This window comes from Heterodontus francisci, chromosome 50 (genome assembly GCF_036365525.1).
Source record: "Heterodontus francisci isolate sHetFra1 chromosome 50, sHetFra1.hap1, whole genome shotgun sequence".
In the NCBI taxonomy this organism is placed as follows: Eukaryota; Metazoa; Chordata; class Chondrichthyes; order Heterodontiformes; family Heterodontidae; genus Heterodontus; species Heterodontus francisci.
The window spans coordinates 6,076,833-6,095,360 of NC_090420.1; the positions used below are offsets into that span (position 1 = coordinate 6,076,833).

At 48.0% G+C, this 18,528-nt stretch overlaps 1 protein-coding gene and 1 non-coding gene across 2 annotated transcripts in view; both read right to left on the reverse strand.

Annotated features, from left to right (window-relative positions):
- LOC137358453 (histone H2B-like) overlaps positions 1 to 18,528 on the reverse strand; it is a 184,482-nt gene that overhangs the window by 31,257 nt on the left and 134,697 nt on the right. The window lies entirely within an intron of this gene.
- On the reverse strand, positions 8,382 to 8,470 carry trnar-ucg (transfer RNA arginine (anticodon UCG)). Its single transcript is given in 2 exon segments — positions 8,382 to 8,417; positions 8,434 to 8,470. It is a non-coding gene; the product is annotated as a tRNA-Arg (tRNA).

Consider the following 18,528-nt stretch of genomic DNA (forward strand, 5'->3'; position numbering starts at 1 on the left):
GGTAGGAGTGACCACTGCACAGTCCTTGTGGAGATGATGTCCCGTCTTCACATTGAGGATACCCTCTATCGTGTTGTGTGCCACTACCACTGTGCTAAATGGGATAGATTTTGAACAGATCTAGCAATGTATAACTGGGCATCCATGAGGTGCTGTGGACCATTAGCAGCAGCAGAATTGCAGTCAACCACATTTTATAAACTCATGGCCCGGCATATTCCCCCACTCTAACATTACCAACAAGCTGGGGGATCAACCCTAATTCAATGAAGAGTGCAGGAGGGCATGCCAGGAGCAGCACCAGGCATACCTTGAAATGAGGCGTCAGCCTGATGAAGCTACAGCCCAGGACTACTTTCATGCCAAACAGCAGAAGCAGCATGTAATAGACAGGGCTAAGTGATCCCACAACCAACGGATCAGATCTACACCCTGCCACATCCAATGATGAATGGTGGTGGACAATTAAACAACCAACAGGAGGAGGTGGCTCCACAAATATCCCCAACCTCAATGATGGGGGAGCCCAGCACATCATTGCAAAAGACAAGGATGGAGAATTTGCGACAATCTTCAACCAGAAGTGCCGGGTTGATGATCCATCTCGGCCTCCTTCTCAAGTCCCCAGCATCACAGATGCCAGTCTTCAGCTAATTCGATTCACTCAACGTGATATCAAGAAACGACTGAAGGCACTGGATACAGCAAAGGCTACAGGCCCTGACAATATTCCAGCAATAGTACTGAAGACCTGTGCTCCAGAACTTGCCGCGCCCCCAGCCAAGCTGTTCCAGTACAGGTACAATACTGGCATCTACCCGGCAATGTGGAAAATTGCCCAGGTATGTCCTGTACACAAAAAGCAGGACAATTCCAACCCAGCCAATTACTGCCTCATCAGTCTACTCTCAATCATCAGTATAGTGATGGAAGATGTCATCGACGGGGCACTTGCTTTGCAATAACCTGTTCAGTGACGCTCAGTTGGGTTCCGCCAGGGCCATTCAGCTCCTGACCTCATTACAGCCTTGGTTCGAACAAGGACAAAAGAGCTGAACTCAAGAGGTGAGGTGAGAGTGTCTGCCCTTGACATCAAGGTAGCATTTGACTGAGTATGGCATCAAGGAGCCAGAGCAAAACTGGAGTCAATGGGAATCAAGAGGAAAACTCTCCACTGGTTGGAATCGTACCGAGCACAAAGGAAAATGGTTGTGATTGTTGGAGGTCAATCATCTCAGCTCCAGGACATTACTGCTGGAGTTCCTCAGGGTAGTATCCTCGGCCCAACCTTCTTCACTCCTTCATCAGTGACCTTCCTTCAATCATAAGGTCAGAAGTGGGGATGTTCACTGATGATTGTAAAATTTAGCACCATTTGCGACTCCTCAGATACTGAAGAGGTCCATGTAGAAATGCAGCAAGACCTGGACAATATCCAGGCTTGGGCTGATAAGTGGCAAGTAACATTCGCGCCACACAAGTGCCAGGCAATGACCATCTCGAACAAGAGAGAATCTAACGATCTCCCATTGACATTCAACGGCATTACGATCGCTGAATCCCCCACTATCAACTTCCTGGGGGTTCCCATTGACCAGAAACTGAACTGGAGTAGCCTTATAAATAGTGTGACTACATGAACTGGTCAGAGGGTAGGAAGCATGCGGTGAGTAACTCACCTCCTGACTCCCCAAGCCTGTCCACCATTTACAAGGCACAAGTCTGGAGTGTGATGGAATACTATCCACTTGCCCGGATGGGTGCAGCTCCAACAACATTCAAGAAGCTCGACACCATCCAGGACAAAGCAACACGCTTGATTGGCACCCCGTCCACAACATTCACTCCCTTCACCACTGACGTACAGTGGCAGCAGTGTGTACCATCTACAAGATGCACTGCAACAATGCACCAAGGCTACTCAGGCAGCACCTTCCAAACCTACATCCTCTACTGCCTAGAAGGAGAAGGACAGCAGATGCATGGGAACACCACCACCTGAAAGTTCTCCTCCAAGCTACACATCATCCTGACTTGGAACTATATCGCCATTCCTTCACTGTCGCTGGGTAAAAATCCTGGAACTCCCTTCCTAATAGCACTGTGGGTGTACCTACCCCACATGGACTGTAGTGGTTCAAGAAGGAAGCTCACCACCACATTCTCATGGGCAATTAGGGATGGACAATAAATGCAGGCCTGGCTGGCGACGTCCACATCCCATGAAACAAATAATTAAATACAATAACAGCTCATCTCAATTCCTAGTATTTCTAAATCCCACCAGTCCAACATAAGCTGAACAATTATTGCATGTTGTGATTGACGGTCTGGTCTGTAAACTGCACTGTATCACAGATTGCTGACATTTGCTAACTGGAAGTGAGAACTGCAAAATCGGGACAGTAGTTCACATAGTCCGTCAGTGTGAAAGAATCAGGCAATGTGAGGTAATAGAATTTGTCTGTAAATGTTACACTCATATTGCTTTATAATTTTATATTGAAAATAAAAGTAATCATTTCGTGAAAATAGTGACATGTTGTCCAAACTTTGGTAGCCAGTTGTTTTCGTCTTGCACTCAGCAGGGCAATCCGCAAGAATACCAATTTAAGGGAAAACAACAACTTTCTTCTGTATGAGAAGAGAGTGCTGATTGGTTGGCAAGTGAACTCTGATTGGTCGAGGCATTGCCATTCAGAATGCACCAGTTTATGGTAACTGACAGATAACTGCCCAGCTTTGTTTGAAATTTAAACCAGGCAGCTTGACTCTGATTGGTCAAGGCATTGCCCTGTGGAATGAGCCAGTGAATGGCTGTCACTTATTTTGTTTAGCTGAAACAGGCACAACATGTGTGCATGTTCTTTCTGTCTGCAAAGAACAGGGCCCTGTGTATTAATATATGTAGCTTACAGTACACACCAATGCACCACACTGTGAGCCCTACTGACAGTCTTAAATCAGTTGTCAGTGTAATTCTTAGCACACTGAGAATTATTTAGCAAATGTTGTCCTATTGTGGAATCACATCTCATGTTGGATACTGTATTTTGAGTTTTGCAAGCACGGGTTGGTTGGGTAAGGCCCATTGCGAACAGCGGAAGGGACATGTTATTTGATACAATCCGCCAGTTTTGGGATGTACGGTCTAGAAACCTAGCATCACACTGGTATTGAAATTCATATATCACGTTACTTATTTGTGTTGATAGGCAGGACGTCTCTTTTGCTTGACAGCAGCATCCTGTTAGTGGCGAACACCACACTTGTTGCTCCTGCATAGTAACAGCTGGAAACAGCGAGCCTCACCTGTTACTCAAATACTGGGGATATATTACCCTTCCAGGGTAATTTGAGGGAGACTGGGCACTTTTCAGGGCTCAAAATGACGGCCTTCAGCCCGTTTATAAGTTTGTGTGATATACAGTGAGAAATGATCTGATCAGTGTAGCCATTGTAATGCAGGATGTCTTTGATTCGCCCTATTTCAGCATCAAGCTTGCATGGTGAGCAAATGGCTCAGCCCTATTTATGAGGTTGTCGATAAGACCAATCTTATAGCGCGTGGAACTGTAATAATCCCAACGCGTGTATTGACCAGTGCAGGTAGGTTTGCAGTAGACTGTGGTAGAGAACCACTAAGCAGATTTCTCAACTAGTACATCAAGGAAAGGGAGCACATTTGACAGCTCCATTCCAAAGGTGAGTTTGAGTGCAGGATGGAGCCCATGAAGACGTGCAAGGAAATTATTTCATGCAGCTGCGGATTCAAATATAGCAAACGTATCATCTACATATTGGAAATATGCAAGAGGTAGGAGGTTAGGTGTCATTCCCTTAAAAACAGGTTTGTCATGGAATCCAACAAAGATGTTTGTGAGAGCTGGGCCTAGAGGGGATCCCATGGCAACACCAGCGATACATGGTGTCAATAAAACTGAACTCAACTGTGCAAGTTGCCGAGTTCATAAGTTCAATGAATACGGATTCACACAATGGTGACTGGTCTAGATCACCATGATATAGCACTGCAGTGCAAATATCTATGGCTTCCTGAAGTGGTACATTGGTGAATAGGCTAGCAATGTCAAATGACACATGGACACGGCATTGCTATCGATATGCAAGTCCTGGATGGTCTTCGCAAATGTGAAGGAATCCTTCACTGTGTATGTGGAGAACTTGCTCAAAAACTGGTTGTAACAATTTGCCCAGCCATTTGGCAAATTCATTTCAGGTTACTATTTACATTACTTCAAATAAAGAAAACCTAACTACACAAAGAATTGAGCACAATGCTGAAAGTTTCACAGCAAATAGTCAAATGGGAAAAGGATGAAATACAGAAAGAAAAAGCCTAAAATACTGAAAACACTCAGCCAGTCCGGAAACAACTGTGGCGAAGAGAAGCTCGGGTTAGTGGTCCAGTTCTTTACATAAAAAATAGGAGTAGGCCATTCGGCCCATCGAAATAGCTCTGCCATTCAATAAGATCACAGCTGATCTCCTACATCAACTCCATCTTACCACACTAGCACAGATCCCTTGATTCCCTTAGTATCCAAAAACCTATCGATCTCTCTCTTGGATATACCCAACGATCATCCACATCTCTCGAGTCACAGAGAGATAGAGCACTGAAACAGGCCCTTCGGCCCACCGAGTCTGTGCCGACCAACAACCACCCATTTATACTAATCCTACATTCATCCCATATTCCCTACCACATTCCCACCATTCTCCTACCACCTATCTACAGTAGGGACAATTTACAATGGCCAATTTACCTATCAACCTGCAAGTCTTTGGCTGTGGGAGGAAACTGGAGCACCCGGCGGAAACCCACGCGGTCACAGAGAGAACTTGCAAACTCCGCACAGGCAATACCCTGAACGGAACCGAGGTCACTGGAGCTGTGAGGCTGCGGTGCTAACCACTGTGCGTCGAGAATTCCAAAGATTCACAATGCTTTGAGTGAAAAAAAATTCTCCTCTTCTCAGTCCTAAATGATTGAGCCATTTATACTGAGACTGTGATCCCTAGTTCTAGATCCCCAGCCAGAAGAAACATCCTCCCAGCATTTACCCTGTTAAATCCCTTAAGATTTTTAGGTGCCAGTAAGATTACCTCTCACTCTTCTAAATTCTGAGGAATATTTTTTTTTCCAAAATATACTTTATTCATAAAAATCTGCAAAAATTACATTGCCAAACAGTTTCAAACAGCACCAAAAAATACAAACATTGCAAGGGAGATCAGTTTCCTTCAATACTGTCATGAGTTTCTTCACAACCCTTCCGTTTCACAATTGTCATGCCAATTACAGTTTTACATTTACAGCAATTGAGAATATTAACGATACAGTTCAAGGGGTTTCCCATGGATCCAAACCATCAGTCCAGCTTGGTGGGGGGGCCTTACACTGTGGACTTTCCCCATTGAGCCTTTGCTGCGGCTGCCCCAAGCCATAGTGCGTCCCTCAGCACGTAGTCCTGGACCTTGGAATGTGCCAGTCCGCAACATTCGGTGGTGGACAACTCTTTGCGCTGGAAGACCAGCAAGTTTCGGGCAGACCAAAGGGCGTCTTTCACCGAATTGATAGTCCTCCAGCAGCAGTTGATGTTTGTCTCGGTGTGCGTCCCTGGGAACAGCCTGTAGAGCACAGACTCCTGTGTTGCAGAGCTGCTTGGGATGAACCTTGACAAAAACCACCGCATCTCTTTCCACACCTGCTTTGCAAAGGCACATTCCAGGAGGAGGTGGGCGACCGTCTCTTCCCCACCACAGCCAACGTGGGGGCACTGTGCGGAGGGGGCGAGACTTCGGGTGTGCCTGAAGGATCCGAAGGGGACGGCCCTTCTCACCACCAGCCAAGCTACGTCTTGGTGCTTGTTTGAAAGTTCTGGTGATGAGGCATTCGCCAAATGACTTTGACGGTCTGCTCGGGGAACAATCCAACAGGATCCACCGTCTCCTTTTCCCGTAGGGCCTTGAGGACATTCAGTGCAGACCACTGCCTGATGGACCGGTGGTCAAATGTGTTTTCCCGCAGAAACTGCTCCACGAAGGATAGGTGGTACGGCACGGCCCAACTGCATGGAGTGTTCCGCGGCAATGTGACCAGGCCCATCCTTCGCAACACCGGGGACAGATTGAACCTCAGCACGTAGTGACACTTGGAGTTTGTGCACTGGAGGTCTACACACAGCTTGATGCAGCCGCACACGAAGGTGGTCATCAGGATGAGGGCCACGTTGGGTACATTTTTCCTGCCCTTGTCCAGAGATTTGAACATCGTGTCCCTCCGGACCCCGTCCATTTTAGGTCCCCAGATGAAGCAGAAAATGGCTCAGGTGACTGCCACAGCGCAGGAGTGGGGTATGGGCCAGACCTGCGCCACGTAGAGCAACAACGTGAGCGCCTCGCACCTAATGAGCAGGTTCTCACCCACAATGGAGAGAGATCGTTGCCCCCACATGCCCGACTTTTGTCGTACCTTGGCTACTCGCTCCTCCCAGGTTTTGGTGCAAGCCCCGGCCCTTCCGAACCATATCCCCAGCACCTTCAGGTAATCTGACCTCACGGTGAAGGGGACAAAGGATCGGTCAGCCCAGTTCCCAAAGAACATGGCCTCGCTCTTGCCGTGGTTAACTTTGGCTCCCGAGGACAGTTCGAACTGGTCGCAGACGCTCATCAGTCTGCGCACGGACAGCGGATCCGAGCAGAAGACGGCGACGTCATCCATGTACAGGGAGGTTTTAACCTGAGTGCCTCTGCTGCCTGGGATTGTTACCCCTCTTATGCTCGCATCCATCCTAATAGACTCAGCAAAGTGTTCAATACAGCAAACAAACAAGACAGGGGAGAGAGGGCAGCCCTGTCTGACTCCAGATTGGATCGGCAAACTTTCCGATTCCCACCCGTTGATTCTGAGGAATATCGGCCTCGTCGACTCAATCTCTTCTCACAGGACAATCCCCTCATCCCAGGAAGCAATCGAGTGACACTTTGATACACTTCCTTTAAGGCAAGTATATCCTTCCTTAGGTAAGGGGAACCAAAACTGTACACAGTGCTCCAGGTGTGATCTCACCAAGGCTCTGTCTAATTGCAGTCAAACTTCTTTATTCTTATAAAAACTCTTCACAATGTTGAACACAACTATTAACTGCCCCATTAACATCTCTGCTCTAAGAACAAGGACCCCAGCTTCACACACCCCAGACCCCTATTCTTTCCACATTAGCTGAATTCCTGCATCTCTGATGCATTCTAGTAAATCTCCTCTGCACCCTCTCTAAGGCCTTGCCATTCCTGCTAAAGTATGAAACATGGAATTAGAAACAATGCTCTAGCTGAGGCCTATAACCAGTGAGATTTATAAAGGTTCAGCCTCAATTCCTTGTCTGTGTCCCGTACTCCCATTTCTGGTTTCTGACTCAATGTCGGCTCTGAGCTGTTGAAACTGCCTGAATAATATTTCCACCCAATAAAGCGCTCGGAATGTGAGAAGGGACAAAGTGAGTGACCAAGTACATCAACTCCAAGTAAAACTCCACCATGTAGTGAAAACACTCAAAACACAACGGCTCTTTTAAGAGCCACCCACAATCTCTCTGAAAAAGCTGCACCAACATCTCTCTAGAATTGGTTTATTTCATTGGTTTTAATGCTCAGTAACTCTCTGGAACTTTCTCACTGTCTTTGTGTTTTCTGTTTCAATCTGGTATGGAGATTCTGGGAAGATGAGTTTCACTGCCTGGGAGGATCTTTGTGGTTTTCCTGCAGAAACACAAAACAAAGTCTCTTTTCAGAGTCACCCACCGCCTCATAGGGACAGCAGTGACATGGGAACGGGAGCTGGGGTGTGTTTTATGCCGGAAATATCAGTTAATGATTTATGTTGTGCTCTCGTTATCTTCCAATCTCTGAATTGAGCCTTTCCACCACACCAGGGTTATGGGGAGAGTTTTCATCGTTTCTTTTCCAAACGTACAGACGATGTTATAAAGTTGCTGATTTATCCAGATGGCGGATTCTCCCCTCACAGTGAAAAGTAACATCGCACCTTCACATCTGCCCATTGTTTTATAATTGAATAATTAGTCAAATGGAATTATTTGTGATGTTATTTCCCCCGAGACGGTGTTTCCTGCAGTGAAACTGATCAGTTTCAGCTCAGTCATTCAGGGACCTGGAATTCCTGCAGTTTGAGCCCGCTGTAACCCCAGCCCACTTCTGATTGGTCACCCTCTTCTCATAAAGTCAGTGACAGCACATGAGGAGGCCATTCGCCCCATTAAGTCCATGTCGGGCTTCCAATCTGTTCAGTCCCCGACTCGATCCCCAAAGCCCTGCATAATCCCTTTGGGTCAAAATGACCGTGGCAGGACTCGAACCTGCAATCTTCTAATAACATCATGGAATATACCGAAGTCAGACGCCTTATCCATTAGGCCACACGGCCATTAACTGACATGAGTGATTCAATCAGAGAACCTCGAAGCACAAAATACAAAAAATCATTGGTTGAACCTGTCAACCTGGCACAATATTTGAATTTGTGAAAGCCGCCAATTTCACTATGGAAAAGAAGTGATCGACTGGAAAAGTACATAAAAATCTATTTTCCCGTAGCGGTTTAAATAAACTTTTGAAACACAATTTTGCTTTTACCGACTCAAATTGCTGGTGCTATTTTATGAACAGCTTTATTTTGCCACTTTTTGTCAACTTCTCATCCGTAACTGACAGTAAAAGACTCCGTTCAGCAATCTTTCACACGACAAATAACTCAAACTCGGTGTGGAAGTAATAAATTACAGACTATTGGTAATTCCCCTTCACACAGGCTTCAGGGGGACAGTGAGAAGCCACTGAAATAGTTGCTTCATCCTTTTAAAAGGTTCCCATTCTGTCCTGTTATTGACGTGTTGGAATCAGATTTGTATTTAACAAGTTATTTCTGTGAAAATAAAAGGCTTTTGATTGAGAAGACGGGACCTTCTCACCAGCAGCCGGGTTACATTCCCCTCACATCCTTATTCAGTGAGCAGCTCTTTCCCTCGAGAAATAGACAGCAGCAGTTGGAAGTTCAGTAAAAGGATCGGTTAATTGAGACAAGTTTCTGACTGACAGGTGGTGCTGAATATTAATACAAGAAGGTCCTGGAATGGGAAACAAGTGTGCAGAGTGGGGTCTGAAATCAGGACAGGGAAATGGCCAGCACTGACACAGATCATTTCATTATTACATTGATATCTGACTGTCTAGAAGGAGAAGCGAGTTAAACACATGATGGTGAAAGGAATGGAAGATAACACTGGTTGTTCTAGATGAAGAGGGATAGACAGAGGTGTGGGTACAGCAGACTTCAGACAGTAATCAGCCCTTTCAGATACTGTGGGTGGATCTGAAAAGAGCCTTTGGGTATTTGATAAAATCCTGGCAGATTGACTTGGTTTTGGTGCCCGGAGCGCTGGTTTTCTTGGGCAGCAACACGGCCTGGATATTCGGCAGCACCCTGCCCTCAGCGTCCTGGAATCAAAAGCAAGCGTCCAGAGTGGGACCTGAAATCAGGATAGGGAAAAAAGCTCTTTGTTTAAAAACCCTCAAATAGCTACCTTGTAATTGGTCAGGTTACTAATGTTTTAGTTAGTGTAATTTATGAATAATTACTAATTAGAAAGTGCTGTTTGGACAGAGTGTAAAGCTGTGAGTTGATGTGTGAGGGACTTCACTGACTAGGGGAAGGAGGTGCTCTTTGGTCTCTCTTTTCTTTTCTGCCTTTTCAGCCTCCATGGTACAGGGGAAGAAGCTGATCGGTGAGTAACTGGTAAATTATTCTTCTTATTACACTTATTACACGAGCAATAATGAGTTTGTAAAGCTAAGTAATGGCAGGGCAGCTCGAAAAGTAAAAGTTCGAAATTGGGGGAAGGGAAATTTTACAAAACTGAGAGGTGGTTTGGTGGATGTGGACTGGATACAACTACTTGAAGGAAACCCAAAGATATCTTATCAGTCCATTAAGAGCAAGAGGATAACTAAGGAATGGGTATACAGGAGTCTGTGCTCTACGGGCTGTTCCCAGGGACGCACACCGAGACAAACATCAACTGCTGCTGGAGGGCTATCAATTCGGTGAAAGACGCCCTTTGGTCTGCCCGAAACTTGCTGGTCTTCCAGCGCAAAGAGTTGTCCACCGCCGAATGTTGCAGACTGGCACATGCCAAGGTCCAGGACTACGTGCTGAGGGACGCACTAAAGCTTGGGGCAGCCGCAGCAAAGGCTCAATGGGGAAAGACCACAGTGTAAGGTTCCCCCACCAAGCTGGACTGAGGGGCTGGATCCATGGGAAACCCCTCGAACTGTATCGTTAATATTCTGAATTGCTGTAAATGTAAAACTGTAATTGACATGACAATTGTGAAACGGAAGGGTTGGGAAGAAACTCATGACAGTATTGAAGGAAACTGATCTCCCTTGCAATGTTTGTATTTTTTGGTGCTGTTTGAAACTGTTTGGCAATGTAATTTTTACAGATTTTTATGAATAAAGTATATTTTGGAAATAAAAAAAAAACTAAGGAAAGGGTATGGCCTATCAGAGATGTACAAGGGAACTTCTGTGTGGATCCAGAAGATGTGGGTGGGGTTCTTAATGAGATCTTTGTCTCTGCCTTCACAAAGGAGAGGGATGATGCAGACATTGTAGGAAAAGAAGAGGAGTGTGAAATATTAGATACGATAAGCATAATGAGAGTGGAAGTACTAGAGAGTCTGACATCCTTCAAAATGAATAAATCACCAGGGCCAGATGGTTTGCATCTGAGGTTGTTAAAGGAAGCCAGGGAGGAAATAGTGGATGCGCTGAGGATCATCTTCAAATCCTCACTGAATATGGGGGAGGTGCCGGAGGATTGGAGGTCTGCGAACGTTGTTTTCTTGGGCAGCAGCATGGCCTAGATATTAGGCAGCACACAGCCCTGAGTGATGGTCACCCCTCCCAGCAGCTTGGTGAGCTCCTCGTCATTCTGGACAGCCAGCTGTAGGTGTCTGAGGATGTTGCGGGTCTTCCTGTTGTCCTGGGCCGCGTTACTGGCCAACTCGAGGATTTCAGCGGTCAGATACTCGAGCACGGCAGCCAGATAGACCGGGGCTCCGGCACCCACACGCTCAGCATAGTTGCCCTTTCTCAGGAGCCTGTGAACACGGCCCACCAGGAACTGCAGTCCAGCCCGGGAGGAGCGAGACTTGGCCTTGGACTGAGCTTTCCCGCCGGTCTTTCCTCTTCCAGACTTTTCCAAAAATATACTTGAGGACATTCCGTGCTGACCACTGCCTGATGGATTGGTGGTCAAAGGTGTTTTTCCACACAAACATTTCCGCGAAGGCACGGTCCAACTGGATGGAGCGTTCCGTGGCAATGTGACCAGATCCATCCTTCGCAACACCGGGGTCAGATAGAACCTCAGCACGTAGTGACACTTGGTGTTTGCATACTGGGGCTCTACGCACAGCTTGATGCAGCCACATACTAAGGTGGCCATCAGGTTGAGGGCGACGTTGAGTACATTTTTTCGCCTTTATCCAGAGGTTTGAACATCGTGTCCCTCCAGACCCTGTCCATTTTGCGTCTTCAGATAAAGCGGGAAATGGCTCGGGTGACCGCCACAGCGCAGGAGTGGGGTATGGGCCAGACCTGCGTCACATACAGCAACAACGTGAGCACCTTGCACCTGATGACCAGGTTCTTACCCATAATAGAGAGAGATCGCTGCTCCCACATGCTCAGTTTATGTTGTACCCTGGCTACTCGCTCCTCCCAGGTTTTGGTGCACGTCCCGGCCCTTACAAACCATATCCCCAGCACCTTCAGGTAGTCTGACCTGACAGTGAAGGGGACAAAGGATCGGTCAGCCCAGTTCCCAAGGAACATGGCCTCGCTCTTGCCATGGTTAACATTGGCTCCCGAATCCAGTTCGAACTGGTCGCAGATGCTCATCAGTCTGCGAATGGACAGCGGAACCGATCAGAATACAGCAACATCATCTATGTACAGGGAGGCTTTGACCTGAGTGACTCCACTGCCTGGGATTGTCACCCCTCTTATGCTCGCATCCTTCCTAATAGACTCAGCAAAGAGTTCGATACAGCAAACACACAAGGGAGGGGAAAGAGGACAGCCCTGTCTGACTCCAGATTTGATTGGAAACTTTCTGATTACCACCCAATTTTTTGGACTGTGCTACTGATGTTTGTGGAGAGCAGTTTGATCCAATTGCAGATTCCCTCCCCAAACCCCATTTTGGAAAGAACGTCCATCATGTGTGTGTGCGATATCCTGTCAAAAGCCTTCTCCCGGTCCAGGCTGATGAGGCAGGTGTCCACCCTCCTGTCCCGTACGTAGGCGATCGTATCCCTGAGTAGCACGACACTATCAGAGATCTTCCTGCTGGGTACAGTACAGGTCTGGTCAGGGTGAATCACGAACTGCAGAGCAGACTTGACTTGACTGGCGATGACTTTGGACAGAATCTTGTAGTCTACATTAAGCAGTGAGATGGGCCGCCAATTTCTGATTTCTGCCCTCTCCCCCTTCTGCTTGTAGATGAGGGTGATGATGCCTTTCCTCATGGATTCTGACATGCTGCCGGCCAGGAGCATGCTCTCGTACACTTCCAGCAGGTCTGGGCTGACCCAGCACCACAGGGCCGAATACAACTCAACTGGTAAGCCGTCGCTTCCGGGAGTTTTCTTCATCTCAAAAGACTTGATGGCCTTTGTCAGCTTGTCCAGAGTTAGCGGTTTGTCCAGATTCTCCTGCATGCTGTCATCTCAGACCTCTGTGATCGATGACAGGAAGGACTGGGAGGACGTGCTGTCCATAGACTTCACGTCTTACAGCCCAGCATTCAAGGATTTGCTAATTCTTAGTATGTCGGACTGCGAAGTTGTGACCGAGCCATCCTCTTCCTTCAGGCTGCTGATCACAGAGCTCTCTCTGTGTACCTTTTGGAAGAAGAAATGTGAGCACTTCTCATCCTGCTCAATGGAGCGGACTCTGGACCGGAAGATGATCTTGGAGGCCTCCGTGGCAAAGAGCGAGGCCTGCTGGCTCTTCACCTCTTGGAGCACCTCCTTGACCTCGACCCCCATCGACTGCAGCCAGAGCAGATTTTGAATTCTTTTCTGGAGTTGGGACATTTCCCTTTGTCTCTCTCACACCCTCTGAACACCTTTGGAGATAAAGAACGTCTTGATATTCACCTTGATCACTTCCCACCAGTTCACCGGATACTCAAAGAGGGTCTCACTGTTCTCCAACTTTTTCAATCTCTTTTGAGTTCCTCAATGTTCTCTGAGGTTAGCAGTGTAGCATTCAGCTTCCATGTCTCCCTGCCAACCCGCTGGTCATCCTGTAAGTGACAGTCAGCCAGTAAGAGGCAGTGGTCGGAGAAGAACACCGGCTTGACGTCGGTGGATCTGACCGTGAAAGCAGGGGACACATACAGGAAGTCAATCCTGGAACGGGCAGACCCGTCCGATCTTGACCAGGTGTATCTACGCTGCGCTCCGTCTGCAGGTTTGCTGAAGACATTGTGCAGTTTGGCATTTTTTAAGAATCTGTGCGGAGCGTCCAGTTTTCTGTCGTTACTGCCAGATTGTCCAGCTGCATCAATGATGCGGTTGAAGTCACCTCCAAGAATGACCGGCCTGGATGTCACCAGCACCAGTGTGAGTTGCTGGAGGATGGCCAGCCGCTCACTGTATTGGACCGGGGCATATACGTTGCTTAACTGGAGCGGAGCATTGTTGTACATTACATCTGCTACGAGAAGGCGACCGCCCACCAGCATCTTAACTTCAGAGATGGTTAAATTGCCTTCCCGCAGCAGAATACCCAGGCCGGAGGAACAGGAATCATTTCCCCTGGACCAGATCGATGTCCCATGGGATCACCATCGTGACCATTGCCTGTAAGTGCTGCGGTGCAGGATTCCACACTCCTGACAAAACAGTACGCCGGCTTTGACCTTTGCGAAGTCATCCAAGGTTGAAACACATCACGTGGTGGATTTAACACAATGCATGTTAATCGAAGCAATCTTTATATCCACTATAAAGTTGGGTGTTGCTCACCACACCAGGTGTCCTTGCTAGTCCCAGTCCTTGAGTATGTTCCTGCATACCCATAGTGTACGCAAGCTGTTTCACATTCGTTGAGCCCAGAAACCCCTCATGGTTATTCATGAGGGTTTTGTTCCACTGGGGTGACATCGGTGGGTGGGGGGGCGGGTCTTGTAGGCAGCAAGGCTTGGGTTGTCCTCTGCTGTTGGTGTCTTTCCCCTCGGTCCCTCCTCAAAGACATCACTGTTCCTGACTTCCGGAGCTGGAGCTGGAGTGCGCAGGACACTTCGCTGCTCTCGGTCTCCCGGAGCTGGGGTGCACTGAGCATCTCCTTGGGTTCCATGCTTTTGGTTTGGGGTGCGCTGGGCGTGTCACAGCTTCCAGTGCCCCGGAGCTGGGGGGCTTTATCTTCCAGCTCCTTTGAGTTCTGCTGCTTCTTTTGGAGGTGCCATCGTTCCGGCCCTTCCTCGTCCAGTGAGGAGGAGCTGCTGTAGTCTGTCTCAGACGGTAGTCTCCTCTTGCCACTGGTTTGGGTGGTGACCTGTTCTTTTTTTGGAGGTTTTTTCTTTGTGGTCTTCCTTTGTACCACCTGCCACTGAGCTGTTTGTCCATCTGCTGCCTCCTCCTCCATTAATTCTGTCTGTAGAGGAGGAGTTACCAGGCACGGAGTAGGTGTTGGGTCTCTGGTTGCAGCTGCTTCCCCTTTCTTCTCTTTCTCAGATAGACTTTCATCGCTGTGGGGAGGATTGCTTGTTTCCCTCCCAGCACCAGACGTGTTCACCGTTCCTTAACCCGGTCTTTCCTTGGTCCTTGCTGCCTGAGCATAACTGAGGCAGCGTTTGGGGCAGGTTTTGTAGAGGTGGCCTGCCCCACCTCACAGGTTGCAGTACTTACAATGTTTACAGTCCTTGGTGTGATGGCCTTCCTTCTTGCAGTTCTTGCAGACGACTGTGCTGCAGTTAGCTGCCACGTGACCAGATTTGCCGCAGGTACGACAAAACTCTGGGCTGCTCCGCGTAGACCATGAAGCCTCGACTTCCCCCGAAAGTGAAGCTGGAGGGAGGATGGATGATGGCTCCGTTGGCATTGACCTTCAAGGTCACCTTGACCTGACGCTTGCTGGTCCAAATCCAAATGGGTCCTTGACATCAGTGCTGCCGCCGGCCACCTCGACGTACCTGGTGAGGAAGGTGAGTACATCCACGACACGAACATGGAGGTTGTAGAGGTGGATTCTCACCACCCAGTCACGTTGCGATGTCAGTGTGAAGAGCAGCTCCACTGTGAGGATTGACAGCGGCGCCTGGTTTCCCTTCTCCTTAAACACCTTCAGGAACTTGATGCATCCGCCACGTTCTTGAACGTCACGTCAAAATATCCACAGCTGGGGAAGTCCTGCAGGCAGAAGATGTTTACAGCTTGGAATCCACAGCAATCAATAAGGATTTTCGTAATGAAGAAGGTACGATCAACCGGTGCATCTCCATCATTATCCTTCACTACCACCCGAACGGTGTTACACACTCCCTGCCCTGAAGTTACAGAATTGGTTTCAGCCATTTTACTCAAAAACCTACCTGAGACAGGATCATGGTCTCTCCCCTGCTCCTCTTCCAGACATTTCCACAATCTCACAAATACTTTCACAAAGAGTAAGGAATTCCTCCCGCACTTCCCTGATTTACCTTCTGGAGGAATGCAGTCCGGCTACTTCTGATTGGTTACTGTCTGCTGAATCTCATTGGCTGGTTCATGTCACCAATCAGGTAGCTGCTATTTTGCCGATCATCAAAGGTCAATGAGAAAATGGGGCGGAGATTGGCAGCGGCAAATTGTCAGAGCTGAAACCCATTCACAAATTTGAAAAGCCCGCCAAAATATTTGTAAAACAAGAAACAGCTGAAATATAATAAATAATATCGTCTAATGAGTAAAATGTATTTCACTCTCTCCTTATATTGTGTTTCTCCTCATTGTCCGTCACAGATACCAGACTTTCTTTCCTTCCGGGAGTGGAGCAGAGAGGAGTGGACCTGTGGGGAGAACGCCGAGAGCAGAACCAATAAATTGAGCACAAGGATCGCGGCCCAGTCGCTCACCTTCCGGGAGAGGACTGGACCTGAGGGGAGAACACCGAGAGCGGAGCCGATAAATTGAGCCCGAGGATCGTGGCCCAGTCACTCACCTTCCGGGAGAGGAGCGGACCTGTGGGGAGAACAGCGACAGTGGAGCCGATAAATTGAGCCTGAGCATCGCGGCCAAGTCACTCACCTTCCGGGTGAGAAGCGGAGAGCTGTCCAGGCACGCCGGAGTTTGAAAACAAAGTGAGCAGTGATGTCACAGGAAGGCTGCAAGGTGATTGGTTTATGAGTATCTGCTGTTAGGGAATTACTCTAAATAGCTGGGTCAGTAACTGAAAGTAAAGGGAAAGGTCTACAGTTTTTCCAATAAAGGAGGTCGTGTTTTTTGGGGGAGAATCAAGGTCCCTAGTGTAAATAATTTAATTTTTGGGTAATTTAAGGGGATAAATTAAGGGTAAGTCATGGCAGGGCAGCTCAGCAATGTGGAGTGATCCTCCTGTGCTATGTGGGAAGTCAGTGACACTTCCAGTGTCCAGGGCGAACACGTGTGCAGGAAGTGTCTCCAACTGCAGCTACTCGAAATCCACGTTTCGGATCTGGAGCGGCGGCTGGAGATACTGTGGAGCATCCGCGAGGCTGAGATCATCATGGATAGCACGTATAGGGAGGTGGTCACACCGCAGGTAAAGACTGCTCAAGTAGAAAGGGAATGGGTGACCACCAGGCAGAGTAGAAGAACTAGGCAGGTAGTGAAGGAGTCCCCTGGATCCATCTCCCTTTCTAACAGATTTTCTACTTTGAATACAGTTGGAGGAGATAGCTTCTCAGGGGAATGCAGCAAGAACCAAGTCTGTGGCACCACAGGTGGATCAGCTGCACAGGAGGGGCGGAAAAGGAGTAGAAGATCTATAGTGATAGGGGATTCTATCGTAAGAGGTACAGATAGGCATTTCTGTGGCTGCAAACGTGACTCCAGGATGGTATGTTGCCTCCCTGGTGCTAGGGTCAAGGATGTCACAGAGTGGCTGCAGGACAAGGGGGAGGGTGAACAGTCAGAGGTCATGGTACACATTGGCACCAATGACATAGGTAGAAAGAGGGATGAGGTCCTGCAACAAGAATTTAGGGAGCTAGATAGCAGATTAAAAAGCAGGACCTCAAAGGTTGTAATCTCTGGATTACTCCCAATGCCACATGCTAATGAGTATAGGAATAAGAGAGTAGAGCAGATGAATGCATGGCTGAGGATATCGTGCAGGAGGGAGGGCCTTAGTTTCCTCGACCACTGGGTCTGTTTCTGGCAAAGGTGGGACCTACCTGTACAAGTTGGACGGGTTGTACCTGAACTGGAACGGGACCAACATACTTGCTGAGAGGTTTGCTAGTGTTGTTTTGGGTGGTAGGGGGGGTTTGAACTAATTTGGCAGGGGGGTCGGATACAGAGTGGAGGTACAGTAGGGGGTTAAACACAGTCAAATTTAAAAGAGAAACTGAGTCAGTCTGGAAGGCAGAGCAAATATAGACCTGTTTTGGCACAAGTGAAAAATACAAGGCTGGATTGCATCTATTTTAATGCAAGGAGTCTTACTAATAAGGCAGATGAATTGAGGGCGATGATTAGCACATGGGATTATGATCTTATTCCTATCACAGAGACATGGTTGAGGGAGGGGCTGGACTGGCAGCTCAGTATTCCAGGGTACAGAATCTACAGGCAAGACAGGTGAGGGAGTAAAAGAGGAGGTGGCATTGCACTGTTGATCAAGGAGTCAATTACTGCAGTAAGGAAGGATGATATCTTAGAAATTCCTCAAATGAGGCCATTTGGGTAGAACTTAAAAACAAAAAGGGGACAATCACTTGGCTGGGAGTGTACGACAGGCCTCTAAACAGACAGGAAGAGATAGAGGAGAAAATATGTAGGCAAATCTCAGAGAGGTGGAAGAATCTTCTTCTTTGGCCTCCTTGTCTCGAGAGACAATGGGTAAGCACCTGGAGGTGGTCAGTGGTTTGTGAAGCAGCACCTGGAGTGGCTATAAAGACCAATTATAGAGTGATAGACTCTTCCACAGGTGCTGCAGATAAAATTGGTTGTCAGGGCTGTTACACAGTTGGCTCTCCCCTTGCGCTTCTGTCTTTTTTCCTGCCAACTGCGAAGTCTCTTCGACTCGCCACACTTTAGCCCCACCTTTATGGCTGCCCGCCAGCTCTGGCGATCACTGGCAACTGACTCCCACGACTTGTGATCAATGTCACAGGACTTCATATCGCGTTTGCAGACGTCTTTTAAGCGGAGACATGGACGGCCGGTG